Here is a 13499-nt window from a genome sequence, read left to right on the forward strand (position 1 = left end):
TAATTTCAGGAGATACAGTTTTCTCATACACTCGATTAATGAAGCCTCAGCTGTCCAGAGGTACTTTCAGGAGATGCAGTTTCCACACACTCGGGTAACGAAGCCTCAGCTTTCCAGAGGTATTATCATGTGGTACAGTTTCCATACACTCGGGTAATGAAGCCTCAGTTGTCCAGAGGTATTTCCAGGAGGTACAGATTCCATACACGGGATCAATGAAGCCTCAGCTGTCCAGAGGTACTTTCAGGAGGTACAGTTTCCATACACTCAGGTAGTGACGCCTCAGTTGTCCAGAGGTACTTTCAGGATGTGCCGTTTCCACACACTCGGGTAACGAAGACTCAGCCAGCTTTCCAGAGGTATTATCATGTGGTACAGTTTCCATACACTCGGATAATGAAGCCTCAGTTGTCATGAGGTACTTCCAGGAGGCACAGTTTCCATACACTCGGGAAATGAAGCTTCAGGTGTCCAGAGGTTCTTTCAGGTGGTACAGTTTCCATACACTCGGGTATGAAGCCTCAGTTGTCCAGAGAATCTTTCATGTGGTACAGTTTCCATACATCCAGGTATGAAGCCTCAGTTGTCCAGAGGTTCTTTCAGGTGGTACGAATTCCATACACGCTGTCAATGAAGCCTCAGCAGTCCAGAGGTACTTTTAGGAGGTACAGTTTCCATACACTCGGGTAATGACGCCTCAGCTGTCCGGAGGTACTTTCAGGAGGTGCAGTTTCCACACACTCGGGTAAGGAAGCCTCAGCTGCGCTGTCCAGAGTTACTTTCAGGAGGTACAGTTTCCATACACTCGGAAAATGACGCCTCAGCTGTCCACAGGTACTTTCAGGAGGTACAGTTTCCATGCACTCGGGTATGATGCCTCAGCTGTCCAGAGGTACATTCAGGTAGTAGAGTTTTAATACACTCGATTAATGAAGCCTCAGTTGTCAAGAGGTACTTCCAGGAGGTAGTTTCCATACATTCGGGAAATGAAGCCTCAGTTGTCCAGAGGTTCTTTCAGGTGGTACAGTTTCCATACACTCGGGTATGAAGCCTCAGTTGTCCAGAGGTTCTTTCAGGTGGTACATTTTCCATACACTCGGGTATGAAGCCTCAGTTGTCCTGAAGTACTTTCAGGAGGTACAGTTTTCATACACTCGATTAATGAAGCCCCAGTTGTCCAGAGTTACTTTCAGGAGGTACAGTTTCCATACAGTCAGGGAAATGACGCCTCAGCTGTCCAGAGGAACTTTGAGAGATACAGTTTCAATACACTAGGGAAATGAAGCCTCAGTTGTCCAGAGGTACTTTCAGGAGGTACAGTTTCCATGCACTCGGGTAACGAAGCCTCAGCTGCGCTGTCCAGATGTACTTTCAGGAGATGCAATTTCCATACACTCGATTAATGAAGCCTCAGCTGTCCAGAGGTACTTTCAGGAAGTACAGTTTCCATACACTTGGGTAATGTCGCTTCAGCTGTCCAGATGTACTTTCAGGAGATACAGTTTTCATACACTCGGGTAATGACGCCTCGGCTGTCCAGAGGTACTTTCAGGAGATACAGTTTTCAGACACTCGGGTAATGACGCCTCGGCTGTCCAGAGGTACTCTCCGGGGGTACAGTTTCCATACACTCGGGTAATGAAGCCTCAGCAGTCCAGAGGTACTTTCAGGAGGTACAGTTTTCAAACACACGGGAAATGACGCCTCAGCTGTCCAGAGGTATTTTCAGCAGGTACAGTTTCCATACACTTGGGTATGAAGCCTCAGTTGTAGAGAGGTACTTTCAGAAGGTACAATTTTCAGACAGTCGGGTAATGAATCCTCAGTTGTCCAGAGGTACTTTCCAGAGGTGCAGTTTTCGTACTCTAGGGTAATAACGTGGGTAACTGATAATACCCCCTTTTCTACGAATTGGGATATAATTAAAGCCAAGATAACCGCAATCAGAGCTATGGTATAAATGTTTAATCTTCCTTCTCTGTGACATTTATAAATAAGCGTTCATGTGTGTTGACTTGCTAGCTAAATACAATTCGTACGTTTAATAATTATCTGTTGAGTTATATATAATTAGGACTTTGACTTTTTCGTCGGGTAAAGATGTTGTTATTTTTGAAGTGATGCTGGCTCATTTTCCTTTATCATAAACGAACTTCTCTAATTCTTCTTCCGTTTCGTCTGGTATATCACCTGAACAAAACACTATGATACGAACCAATATTGGAAGTCTCACCTGTGGTTTAAGAGGGTTTTGGAAAACACACATAGATATTTAAAAAAAACGTCCAATATATATAGAAATATAAAACGATCATTTTAAAACAAAACAATTTTACTGTCATCAATTTTACAACCATCAATAGTAAACAGGAAATATGAAACAGAAAACCAAAACGCCCACTACAGTGAACGACGGTAATTTTCGAAGCTGCCATGTAGCATGAAACGTCTCGACTTGAACCAGTTAAGGACTCCTCGCATTAGTGTGTTAATTGTTTCGACCTAATTGTGAACAAAATCAAAACCTTTCAAATATAAGTACTGACTTACTAACACACAGATAGGTGAGAATTATAGGTAACATGTGCAGAAGTCATTAGCTCTTTATACAAAGCTCAGTTTCCTCAATATATATATATTTGTACTATGAATAAAAGTGTAAATCTTTTACTGAACATCCCATTTTAAGAAGCAAACTAGCTTTTTGTGGCATTATTTCCTAATTCAACAATAGTAAAAACTGTAGCGCCAAATTAACGTTAATTTGTTCTCACCTTTGAACAACAAAAGATGGCATTATATAGACATGGATAATAACCGAGGAGTTCTATTTAACCTCATTTAGTAATGATGATAACGAGGCCCCATTCCGTGATAACGAGGACATTTAATTCAGGCACAATAGAACGTTATATGGTGATAAGTTACGATAAGAGTTATTGTATGTGGGAAGTGATAAAAATATTTACTGAAAATAATGTTAATTAGAATTATTGTAAACCCAACAAAAAATGATTGTCAAAATTAAATAACAAAATCCTACTATTATAAAGACAACCATTAAGAGCTCTTCTAAAATCAGTACATGTCATGGGAGAAAATAGGACAATATAATCTACACGACTATCTCATGGCACGTATAAACGTAGATATTTTTACTGCTTATATAAGGAAAAAGTGCGGGAAAATTTTCCCGCCATTTTGCCATTTTCAACTAAATTTGACCAGTCGATATCTTTAAAAAAAAGGCAAATTTACGAACACTTTGATGGTTATTTCTGGAGGTTATCGGTTATTAGTGCTTGGTATGGTTCTCCTAATTTGATAAAAATGAAATTTTATTGTCGCTATTTTAAATATTATTTTACGAGATCGGTTCGCTGTAGGGACTATAAAAAAATCCTGTGTATTGAATGGATATCGGCCAAAAAAATACCGAAGCGTCAGCGGTGGCTACGATGTTGGACAGTCAATCGCATTGGTGAAAGGTCGTAACTAAATTAATGCTAGTAACCACTCATTCAACTTTCAATAGGCTTCAATGCTAATTTCACAATAATCAATGGCTTCCCTTGACTATACCTTAACTTAAACGTACAGATGACTATATATCAGCGTGATTGTGTCAGCTCATAACATGGGTTAGCAGGCTTGGAGTGCAATACTGGTTACCGGAAATGAAGGGTCTACAAATAGCAGACACGAAACCACAATTAATTTTCCCACTTTCTTCTTTATAGCCTTTCTGTAATTTAAAATAATTCCACTGGTGCAATTCAATTCAAATTTTCAGGGATGTTAATATGAACCTTCCAACAACTTATATAAACAATATAAAAAAAATTACCATTATTTTTTCGATTTAAATGCATAAACACAGAGATTCCCTAAAAATGACCCAAATTGGTTTCCGGATGTTACAAACTTTACCTTTGTTGACCTCACCAAATCAGAACCTAAATGTCAAATTTCTCCTTTCAACACATCTATTAAAATAATTTTATTATTCAACTTCCATTTGAGCACAAAAAGTATGAGAAATTCTGAAAGGAAGTGTTTCAAAATTTTTTGAAAAATCCCCTATTACTATCTACAGGAACTATATTCGTAGCGCCCCGTGCAGGTCCGGGTGTTAAAAGAATGGGCCTGCAGCAGCGCTAAGCTTGTCGTAAAAGGCGACTAAATAGTGCTCACAACCCTAGCCCGGGGCTAGGGTGCTTTGCCCACAGAGCAACTGGGATGTGTGCCCCAGGTGGTGGAATGGGGTACCCCTGGCGTGTTACATGCTGGGGTTGTCAGGCTATAATACGGAAAACCTGACCGCAAACCATAGTGGTGCACCGTGTTGGGAAAGATGCCACGTTCCTCGCACGTTAAAGAACCCTACAGTGGTATTCTTCCGGAGTAGTAACCATAAGGCTCCGCCACAGGAGGCTAAATCGCCCGACCCTACCCACCTCTCCCTATTTCCAGTGGCAATCAAAATTGGTCGACCCCATTGTCCTTGTGTCCCATCCCTTTTTCATTTCATCATCATTTCATGTTCATTTTATCATCAATTTCATGTTCATCGTCTGAATATAGCTGAAATATTGCTGCTCGGACGTTAAACCCCAACAAAAAAAACAAAATATATTCGTAGCTAAGGGCAGATAATTGTGGTCTCGTACTAGCATGGGTAATCCAAGTATTTTCACACGATATGGGTATATTTAGAATTATTGAGATTAGATTTTAAAGCACATATGAAGAAAAGTGCCCTTATAAAATGTGCAAAAATGTTTTCCATATCAGAAACAGTTTTAATTTTTGTTTTGAGATGAAATGAGAACTTTTTTTCTCTGCGCTATTAGGAACGGGAGGTAATTTCCGCGTAGGGCTATTTTTGCGTAGTTCCATATGTCCATTGGTTCAATGGGTGGAGTGTAACCTAAATTGATTATTAATACGAGGTATGCGTATCCTGTAGGAGGACGAAGTTGAATATATTGATGTATATTACCTTTTTTATTTGCCTTATATTTTGCATCTTATACAGTTTTGTAGTACTTGGAATTCGTTTTTATTCATAATTCAACCAAATTTTAAATATACGAAACTTGTAAATACCATAACTCCGTACTACTGGTTAACTTCATGTCACACTGAAATCGAGCTCTCATTGCTTCTAATGTCATAGGTCAAATTCGTGTTGATTAATATTACCAGGACTAATTTATTTTGGAGTTCGGAAACTTGTTTAATTTAGTATGAGGCAGTTGTAACCTGGAAGAGGACGAAGTTGAATATATTGATATTTTTTTTAAATGATTATGCCTTGTAGTTTTACATCAACTATGATTTTTATTTATGATTTAACAAAGCTATACACATCTTATGTTGTTGAAAGTACGAAACTGAAATGATCCTTGCTTTATATTACACTTGGTATTACAAGTTAGTCTCCTGTCTGAGGTCAAAAGTTAATTTGCATTGACTACCATTATGAAGACTGTCCTCTATTAGGTTCCCTTATTTCTTGATATATTTTAACCTTGTTCATAGTCAATCTAGGTATAATTCCAGTGTGTACGTAGCAATATACTTTTTAATTATATTGATCAGAGATTGAGACCGAGGGATTTCATGATTCGGTAGAAAATTTCCCCGAGTTATCTCTTGATTTAATTAGGAAAAACATAAAACCCTTTAAAATTAAAGAAAAGATAAGTTCACAGTTCAATTACCAATTACCAATTTCTTAATTGATTGGAATACGAGTCAAAGAAATGGCCTGGTATAAATGTTTGTCATTCCGAAAGACATATTTTTCGTATTAACCAAAGCAAGTGTGTTTGATTTTAAAGTGTAAAATAGTTTTACATAGATGCATGTGTAATAATTAAAATGGTACGAATCTTATAATAATTTACATGATACCGTACTATAAAGTTGCACTTATTGAGTCTTTTAAAAAAATTGATAGACTAAGTGACATTTTGATTTTCTAAAAAATGTGTACTCTGTATATCGGACGTATACATTCGCCAAAAAACCCAGTTAATTCAGCCAATAAAAAATAGCAAGTATCTGATATGTTTTGTAGAAAAAAAACAGAAAAAGATTGTTATAATGTTTTATTTATGGTGGTCGCTTTTAAACTCATTTGTCGTTTTACCAATTGGAAAAATAGTAAAGTACGAGGCTGTCTCAACTCACCATAACACCAATGCCTTTTTTTTTCTTCTTTCTTCGGTACTTTTAGTGAGCCGTCGCTATCATGCTTGGGTGTAGTATTAGAAAGAAACCCGTCTTTGGAATCAGTAGAAGTATTCGTTTGAATATTGACCCCAACAGGACTATTATATAGTGGATTAATTTCCAAGAACAACTACAAAACGTAAATTTTAACCCACATTTAAGGGCAAATCAACTCAGTACGGTTTATTTTGAATATCATTCTTGAAATTTAATTTTATGAAGAAGCATGAACATTTTTGTTTTCGGGGACACTGTTTTTTGCATGTTTATGGTTTTTGACAAGGCAAAACACACAATAACCGAATATTGAACATTATTTTTATCATGGACAATTATGCTGAAAATATTTCTCCTTAAACTCACAAGTGATCCATAAGGCACATTTACTAAACAAACTAAAAATCATGTAACTAGAATGGATATGGTGAAAGAGTAATCAAGGGAACCAAGATTCTAGCGAAAATCAAAAGAATGTATTCCAGGGACAAAGACCAGACCTGGAAAACAGACAAACACAACAAAGAACATAAATTAACCAAAATAATACATACAAGGTAACAAAAGTAAATGGGCAACTCGGACTCCACTAAAAACTGGGAGCATGGACCAGGTGTACCAGTAGGGTAAGCGTTCTCTGCTTTCTAGTTACACCCATGGAGTTGCTCATAAAAAGTCAAGTCTGGAAACAGCCCCACTGGGATGAAAAATGTCAGCTCAAGGTTACCCATGGGTCTTCAGTGAACGACAAGGACACTACAGCGCAGGCTGCACCTGGCTACCAAACAATATTTACAGCAAAATATGTACATATTTATTCCTTTAGGAATGTACAGAAATAGAGCTCGAGAGAGGCTTGACGAATAGTCACCAGACAAGACTTTGGGCAATTCATTAAAAAATATACTACAAATTTCGAGAAAAACATAGGAATAATTATTTTAAACATTCTTGTGCTCAGATATTGGTAATAAATTTGAGAACCAGACAATTTCTAGTGTTTGGAAAAGTATACACTGTGACTTAGAAAATCTGAAACAGATGCTAAGAAAAGGAATACTGTCTATCAGAGGCCTCGTCTTTTATTCATTAAACTGACATTTTTAGAACCGGTAACAACTAAGACAAATGACAATTTATCCAGGGTTTAAAAATGTATATTTCCGTTTTTGTAATAGCGTGACAATTTCTAAGAAAATCGTGAAGACATGGAAATTATTTTGATTTAATTTTCCACAAGAATATCTCATTGTTTTCGAATAACACTCGGGGGACATTTGTAAATCAGGCAAATTTGTTATTCTAACTTCTGAAATTGAGCTGAATATATAACTGAATGTAATATTCCGTGATCGGAAGCGTTGAAAACAAGCTAACCCTCAGATTTACAAAACAGATTTGGACATGTCATTCTCATTGTAACTGACAACGTTGATCTAATAATAAGAGAAAATACAGCTCTAAAATCTGAAGGGGAAGTTTATTAATTTCTATTATTCTGGCAGTCTTCTTATTCCAATAACACAGCACGAAAGGCTAAGAAAACTCTATGTCATCTTTATCAAATTGTAACAAACATGTCATTTCTTCCTTTTGTACAAAAATGACTTAATTAGGCGACTAAATGGTTAAGCATTGGATCGTTAGGGAGCCTTTGTTGATTCGAATTAAATAGAAATATTTTGCTTTACAATGAACCACGTAACTTTAAATGTAGCGAATGTAAATAGATTACTAAACAATTGTCGCCGCATATAATATTTTCATGATTTGAATTATTCTCAATTTCTTCCCTAATGAGAAAAAGGACCGAAAAAATTATTTCAGTAAAAATGACATTTTTACCTAATAGTCTTTTGTTGATGAAAATATTTGGTATTAATTGAACAAATATTTATGCGTAGGAAATACAAATCCAATTAAGTGTTCGATGAAACCGCAAATCGTTACTTTTATTGTTTATTTGTGATATTCGATTGCAAGAAAATGGTTTTTGCGATGTTATCAACTGGTGGATAACAAGATGTTAACATTTAGAATGTCACTTGAGAGAGAAATTATTGACAGAAAGAATTATGTAAACTATGATCCTTAAAGAGGGCGTTAGAATAATTGTTCAAAGAGAAGATACCTTTGTTTTTTGTATATATTTTATGGATTTTTGCCTGGCATTTAACGTCTCATAATCAAATATTCATGTTTTGTTTAAAATTTTATTTTATTTTTTGTATTTATTTACATTTATTTATTGTGGTTAAAAACTCTTTTTCATTAATATTTAATACACCTTTATTATCATCTTAATCATGAGAGATCAGCATCTTTTACAACATCAGGATGAATATATCATTATATTTGCGGGATGGCGGCACGTGTGTTGGTCTGTTAATGTAATGAGCAATACGGAATTTTCTTTGAAAATCTATGAATTATGCTACAAAAATGCACTGCAGTGAATAATGGGTATCGACTTTAAGTTTGAGATCCTTCTTCATGAATAAAAATGAAACAATTGACAGACGTTTTCTCGTTCTCAGCATTTTTTAGCTTTCTAATACTAGTATCTAAATTTGTATTTCTTTTCCCATTTCAGTTAGCATAAAAAATCCGAGTGTCTGGTTTTCTGAGCTTTATTTAGAAATAGTATACTACACGGGTTTCGCCTGTAGAACGAAGAAGGGAGGAAAAAAAGGTGGCTTCATAGACCATGCCGGTCTGTTCCTCAGAACAAATGAAATGTCATGAATCATCCTAATGTATTGTGCGTCGGAGAATAGGATTTGTAGCAAATAGTCGGTGGGTTTATATACAAACTTTTATTTGAATTATAAATGAACTAATTCGAGCAGCGCCAAAGTTATCACCATATTTGCGAGATACATATTTATAAAATCGATAAACACTAATTAAACCCAGAGAACATACAATTATAAAAATTGATAAGTAATGAAAAAAAGTTTTGTCAATTTAAAAGGTTAAAAGAATGATTGCAGTCCCGATATCGCGATAAATGAGACAGTCAAAGCACAGAGAGATGTTATGAAATTGTAATTGTTGTATTTCAATTATTCGATTGGTCTCAAAAATTTCAATTACCAACTGATGATCAATCGGTTTTCTGTTTACTTTACAAACATGTTTAAAAAGGGGGAGTGGTCGAGTGTCATTTAGCCTGCATTGAATGCCTATACCGCATGTTTTCATCTGGTAATTATCTGTGAAAAATCTATAGTATATTTTGACAGTTACCATCTAAATGTTTGTGCAAACTAAATAGCAATAAACTTCTTTTGATCGAGACAAATAAGAATTGAAAAAAAGCATTGAGTTGATGAGTGATGTCGTCGTGTGCGGCGAAGGTCGCCAGGTACTCAAGGCTCCCTTCACATTAATAAAATATTAATTTCTTGTCATATTTTGAGATGATTTGAGAAAACTCCCTTGGTGCAACAAGAAATACGACGATTCAAAACAATGAAGGGGCGAATTATAAACGTGCACGACCCTTTGGGTATAAATTGCTTTTAATATGTCCTCAAAAGTGCTCTCATCGTGAATATAAAATGTGATGAAATTCTACAGAAATTAAAATAAATTTTCTGTGAAGTAAGTGTCTACAAGTGCAGATCCATGAGCGTTTTTTCATTTTTGTACGCCTCTTTTTTTGGGGGGTTTTGTTTAGTTAATGCCGTGCGTTTTACACGTTTTTTTTTTCAAGCTACGCCATATAACAGTTATACACTGATTATATCTCATCAACTATCATAAGTTAATTTGTAACATTTTAGTGACCATTCAATACATTGATATCTGTTAAAACCGAAACCTTGATTAACCAAAAACCTGTGTAAACGTAATACATTTTAAAGTCCATTTATACCAGTTTAAATTATCTTGAACATTGACAAACCAACCACCTGCTGAAAGCGAACAAATTCTACTTTATATTTTCTTCTCAGATGGTATCTTCATAATCCAGGAGTTTTTTTTCTCTTTGTAAAATACTTTCTTAATCACGGAAAGCTGATTGGCAGAGCAGAAAGGTTATCTGAACAGTAAGTAGAATGAAGTAGTGTAAGAACTTTATAGAACTAAAGTAAAAAGATATTATTTGAATAGGAGACTGTCCATTTAGAAGCCAGGCGGTTCCTATAATATGGATGGCACATGGTTAATTTTTTGTTCCTCTGTTTATAGCATATGTATGTCCAATATTAGAAAGATTTTTTTCAGAGCGACAATGGATGACTCAGAAAATGATTTTACAGTCCCCTAAATAAGCAACAAATTTTGCTAATGAAAGAGTTATCTCCCTTATTCCATGAATTCTCATCATTCCATTTAATTTATTTTGCTTTAACCATTGCAGGTAATCAAAAACCAACATTCAACTTTGAGAAAGGGTGCATTTGCGATATAATATATTATTAGATGTTTTTTAAAACAAGTTTTGTCATGTGACACTGACTACCTAATTATTTGGATGGACGCCCTCTTAAGGCTAACATGAATATTTGTTTTGGTCAAGTGCAGACACGTTTGGACATGTACACCAATCTCCGAAACAGCGTCTGGACGTTCGAAATTCAGAACGCTGCAAACCAGCTCGCTCAGAAAATGCAACAATCTAGCAAAGTCGGGAAAAGTGAATGATTTCACGCGATGTAATCCGATTGTCATGCGGCGTTTTATTTGAAAAGTGTCCGAGGATTTCGAAAGGCCAGTCTGCAGCGGTTAGTAAGAGACGGAACGAACGTAAAACGCTGTATGGAGCTTGGTATTTAACAGTTTGTTTGATTTATTTCAATTGTGTTGTAGATTTTGTGTATCATTTATACAGTTTCTGAACCGATTATTAGACGGACCGACGACCGCTGACGGACCAATAACCAATGACCAGTGACCCGATCTGAACGCGAAATTATCATTTCTGAATTTTCGTTGGAACGAATTAAATATAATGCCATGCATATTCAAATAAATTATATTTACAAATCAAAGGTCACGTGATGAAAAATGGAAAGGATCATAGGTTTTACGGATCGGTATGACATTACTGCATCTTCTTAGAAATTCTGCCATATATACAGTATGGGTACAATTACATATTCGTCTCCTAAATTATGATCAAGTGTAATTACCTTGTGATTATTTAAGTTTGCGCATTCGTCACATTCACATTTTTACAACTATTAAACAAATTCATAAATAGTTTATTAATAAACATTTCATTTCCGTGTAATTTCATCAGCTGTACTCATGATGGATACAAAATGTACCCTTTGTTTTTTTCATCTTCAAAACTTTGATCCAGGAGTGAATTTAAACATAAAGTACAATAATAGGAAATATTACAAAAATGTTCGTATTATTAGGTACAAACATCTCAAACAAAATTGATTTTAAAATAAACAATATATAAAAGGCTTCAATGCATTTTTCAATTATGGCTGATTGATATACAAGTTGTCATTTTTAAAGGAAAAGAATCATAATTAAAAATTATTTCTCATCTGTTCGGCTTTCAACAACTTTAACGAGACATAAAGCTGCGAACGTAGACCTTGAATTAATTGGTAACTACAATTAATGAAGATGTGAACAATTTCAAACAGAATTGAAATTTAACTGAGTAGAAAGCCTCGATATTTGCTAAATAATATGTTCATTTAAAACAGATAATAACAATTTAATCCCGTAATAGAACTGCTTATGTAAACATAAGGGAGACAATAGATTTATAGTTCTGAATGGGTAGTATAATATTTTTTGTTAATTGATGTTATGTTTTTTATATTTGTCAAGAGCTTGATAACCTATACACTGACGCCATCAAGAGGCTTTGGAATGTTTTATAATGAGATGAAGAATGAGAAAACAATTTTAGGATTATACGCGTAAATAGATCGATCGATCGAATGATTGATACTAGTTTAACATCCATTGGCAGGCATTTTGTGAAGTATTTCAGAACAGAGACGTTTGGTCATTGGACCAGGTTCTGCCTTATAGTATCACAGTGAAGCCTGTCTTAAACGAGCATCGTTTGGACAGTAGACTATGGTTTAAACAGATGTTCAGATTCAAGATACATTTTAGGAGGTAGACTAGGGTGACACAACTCTAAGAAATCATTGGAACATTTGTATTTAGCATTTTATGTAAGCATCAAAGTAACTTGGACCAGAGGTATTATAGTATGGGGGGACCCATTACAAAAGGTGTGGAAGATTTTTTGGGTATTTAGTTACACCATTTGTGAAACGGACCCTTTTACTTGACTTCGACTTAAGTACTTTATCATTACTATCTGACGAGATAGTATAGACAAAAAATTCGCCGTTCTAACAGCCTGTGACATAGACTGGTTATAAATATACATTTCATGCTTCTTTACATGAATAAGAATTTTATTTTAATCAATACATAAGACAGATGTTAAGATAGCTGTCAATATTCCTATTTTTTATGCCGGCTTGTTCATATGTTGATTTTTTGTATATACTTCCAAAAGTGGTTATTTTTATGCCTGGTCATTCAAATATTTGATTTTTTGTATATACGTCGCAAAGTGGGCTAGTTCTTTCAGTTGTTACAGTCTGGCATTGAATTAAAACTTGGACGATTATATACGTAAACTGAATGAATGGAATGTATTTGGATGCAGGGTTCTGAAACGCCCCTGCATCACAATACATTTCATTCGTTTATTTTGTTCATATAAACATCAAATTAATTCAGCATCAAGTTTTTAAAAAAAGAAATAATTTGATCATATAACTTTTACACTAATTTTGGAACTCAGTTGCATGTTTAACCCAATAAGACATGGACTTTATATTCCTAATAGTAAGTATTATATAGTCTCTGAATAAAGCTATATCCAACCTCTGAATTCCACTGAGTCCATGATTGAGGTATTTCGGCTTTAACGGGGTAAATATGGGTAAAAATCAATGACGTCTTTATTGAGAAGTTGTGAAGGCTATGATAACAGTTTTAGGTGTACATCTTGAACATGTTGAAGACTACTAAATTTTTAATTTTTTTTTTGTGAGCACATTTTGTTTTTGTTTCGGTTTATGTAGTATAAACAGGCTCTTTTCCTTTGTTATTCATTTGTTATTCATTTGTATCTTTATTTCCTCATTAAGATATAATGCCAAACGATCAAGTTCAAACTAAAGATGTAATGTAATCAGAAAGTCAACATGAAAAAAAATCATTGAAGAGTACACAGGTTAAATGATGCATATATATAC

Source organism: Perna viridis, chromosome 3, assembly GCF_037379345.1.
Source record: "Perna viridis isolate PV_CMFRI_1.1 ecotype Kerala chromosome 3, ASM3737934v1, whole genome shotgun sequence".
NCBI lineage: Eukaryota > Metazoa > Mollusca > Bivalvia > Mytilida > Mytilidae > Perna > Perna viridis.